The following is a 3,475-nucleotide window of genomic DNA, read 5'->3' on the forward strand; positions in this document are numbered from 1 at the left end:
TTTGCTGGAGGACGGAAGATGGTTTTTTAACTTGTTGTTCTCCAGTATCCTGGAAATCTTTGCCGTGGGTGGCCCTGCGTACGGGAGGAACGCCAGACTCTTGTTGTTCTCTTCTTCCTAAAGGTCTTCCTTCTTCTTCTTGCTCATCTTGAGAGCGAGCGTAATCTGCCAGCGAACGACCCATTGACTCGGCTGTCAACCCGAGAAGATTTTATCGTAAACACTGTAATGTTAATCGCTATAATTCGGATCTCCCTAGCGGCAAACGGTTGTAAATATGATATGCAGACGAACAATAATAACGCTTGTTTTATTTAAAAAGCCTTAAAAGTTACAACATAAAAAAATCGGAGGAATTACTTTGGCCTCGTATACCCCATAGAGAGTGAGATGGTGTTTCTGGATATCAGTACTGCTTATTCGTTTTTGTTGTCCAGCATTAAATTGGAGAGTGATTTCCTCCATTGTGACCTCACAATCTGTGTAGGCTTGAGACCGGAGAGACCTTGAAGATGGAGTGTTTGGTACATTGGGCACCGACGATTCGGCACCTAAGTGCAAGTGTAAGTTCGGATGACCTGTTAGTCACATAAAAAGCTGTGTTCTTCCATTACCTTTGTGACAAGAGGATAGTCTGTCTGGATGAACTGCTCAGGAGTTCGGTAATACAAATAGGTGGGTGTAGCTTCGCCAGGTTTTTAAAATAGATTGCACGACGCTCTAATACCTCTATGAGCCATCTTAGCTTCTTGTTATAACTTCTTCCTTGCTGGTTTCCACAAGTTTGTTGCTCCGCAGCAATATCTTGACCATGCTCAGGTTAGAATTCGTTCTGCTTAGGTACTGCCCAGGCTAATCAGTGAGGAAGCTCATCATATATTTCCTGACAGTGTGCTTAGTTATCTTCTGAAGACACATTTCCATATTACAGAAACTACATATGAGTATTTACAACTAAGCTTAAAACAAATTACTGTTTTATCGCTTTCGCAGGTAACCATAAGTAGTGGGACAAATGGGGTTCTGGCGCATTTTGTTTGTGTGAGTTGCATACAGTCAGAGAAAAGCATATACTTAGGGACAAATAACCCCCTCCCCCTTCCTTTAACCTATAGTTAAGCTAATTGATTTATTACTCCATGGGGATACCTGCTATTACACTAATTGTTTTATGACCCTTGGGGATAATCTGTACTTCTGGGAAACCTCCACCCTTTCCCCCTCCCAAACCTCCTCCCCACCGTTATGGGAAAAGGGACACTTCTTCTGCTACTCCCTACCCAGTTCAGTTATGAGCCACTTTCCCCCTCTTGGGAAATCTCCCAGCCCTCCACTCCCTGCCCCACTTCCTCCCTTCGCCTCCATACCCAACACTCCAACACTTATGAATTGGCAGGAAAAAGACGCACCCTGTGCCCCGAGCTACTGCAGAGGAAATATGTAAGGTAGTGTACTTATTAATTTAATTCATTTATTTTTGAGTGTGCTATCCTGTTGCCTCCATACACTGAAACTCCCACCCCCACTTTCTGCTACACCTTTCCCTTCCCCCACTAATCGCATGTGCATATGTTCATCTCAAAGATTATAGATATACTGCCCTAGTTCACAATACCGCCACCAGAGGGTGCTCAAAAGCGTCCTAAAGCTGCTCCCCCAATCACCTCCACATTATGCCACCCCCTGCCCCCATTTTCCCCGATTCTGTGCTAATATGTTCACCCTGATGTGTACCCTAGTCGACAATACTGCTCTAATTTGCAGGACACTGCTAAAATGATAGTTGAAACAGTCCTATAAAGGGTCTATACACCGAAAACCACTTTGTAAATGGTCTGATCCTAACCACATACAGCGAAAAAAATTCGAACTACACATGGAAAAATTTCTAAGAAGGAAAAAGCACTTGTTTTTGGAGGAAAGTAGTTAGTCTGCACTACACTATAAAATTAACAGGTAACAGTTTTCTAGAGGCAAATAGATCACTTGAAACACTTAGTACCACATTATGGTAATTCTCCTTCATAATGAAGCATGTTCTTAGTGTTTGAGAATCACATGCAAACATTTTTCCAATGAAGTAATTAAATTTCCGCCAGAAATAGATTTTAGCACTAAATATATCTGAGTTCTTGTTTGCACCAACATTTAAGAACAGATGTGTTTTCCTCCACTACAATGTTTCCATCTTACACTAGACATACTGGCGAAAAAAACTTCCAATTGCACAGACTCATGAGTGTGTAGCATGTGCTGTCTGCTGACTGCTGGGGAGCCACAGCTGTGCCTGTTGTGAGACGCGTGCACATCCATCACCCAGATCATCAGTCGCATGCACTTCTCCATGTATCCACACACCAATCATACCACATGCTCAGAGGTCAGAGAGACAGTAATTGTGACCATCAAGAAGTCAACCAATTAATTTTAAAGGGGGAGTAATCATCTGGCTCAAACACTCACTATAGTGAATCATGTCAGACAACACATGCATCCATTTCTGCTGCTGCTCAAGCAGCATAGTGGCTAGTTTACTATTCAGCCATTCAGAGGCCACCCCAAGCGTAGCCATTAGATCTAGATACCACGGCTGAAGGCATGAGCTGACAGGTCAAAATCCTTAATTGTGCCCGCTATGTATGCAAGGCTAAGCTGCTGCTTCCAGTTGGCTGCTTGGACATATAGTTCTAACTGCAATTCCACCCTGATATAGACTCCCCAGTTTGAAAAATCCACTTTATCCAATCCAAAACAGGGATGTTGTTGTCCATACACCTCAAATTTCTCACAAAAAATGTAGGTGCCTTCCTTTTATATGAGCTATTTTTTAAGAGAGAAGAAATGGGGCATGTACACATTTTCACATCGCTAAAGTATCCTTACTTGTTGTGGAAGTCCTGTACAACAGTATGGCACAGGCTATATTTCCTCCAGGTATTCTCTAATAAGCTGAAACATCTGTTCTTATCAGCTTAACATCTGTTACATTCTGCATCACAGGACTAGAATATTAAACACATTTCTTTTATCTCATGATAGAGTGATAAGAGCATTCTCAACCTCTGTCACAGGATGCCTCCTCATTTTCGGCTCTATCAAAGTAGCCAGATGTCCCATCACATAGAAAGTCTCTTAGGGTGCAGCACAAAGGGATTGTAAATATCAGCTTTATGCTACGTATTACTTTATAAATTTGGTAATACAGATAATTTTATTACGATAGTAATCTCACCTTGTGTTTGTATGAGATCGAAATTTCATTAAAAGTTCTCACAGCAACGAAAAAGCGCCTGATTATCGCTTCTAATTGCGAATCATGTCTGTGGTACTCTCGCCATTACTCCCACGCCCATAGCCACAAATAACTGACATAAAATTGATTGACTAATTAATTACATTCATTGTGAGGGACCCTTTGCAATTGTGAGGTTTTATTTATTTATTTATTTATTTTGCTGGAGGACTACACTCGTCA

General features: G+C 41.6%; 1 pseudogene; it reads left to right on the plus strand.

The window, feature by feature from the left end:
• Window positions 1–2,923: 2,923 nt before the first annotated feature.
• LOC126472231 (U2 spliceosomal RNA) lies at window positions 2,924–3,105 on the plus strand (annotated as a pseudogene).
• Window positions 3,106–3,475: the final 370 nt, after the last annotated feature.

Source organism: Schistocerca serialis, chromosome 3 (genome assembly GCF_023864345.2).
Source record: "Schistocerca serialis cubense isolate TAMUIC-IGC-003099 chromosome 3, iqSchSeri2.2, whole genome shotgun sequence".
NCBI lineage: Eukaryota > Metazoa > Arthropoda > Insecta > Orthoptera > Acrididae > Schistocerca > Schistocerca serialis.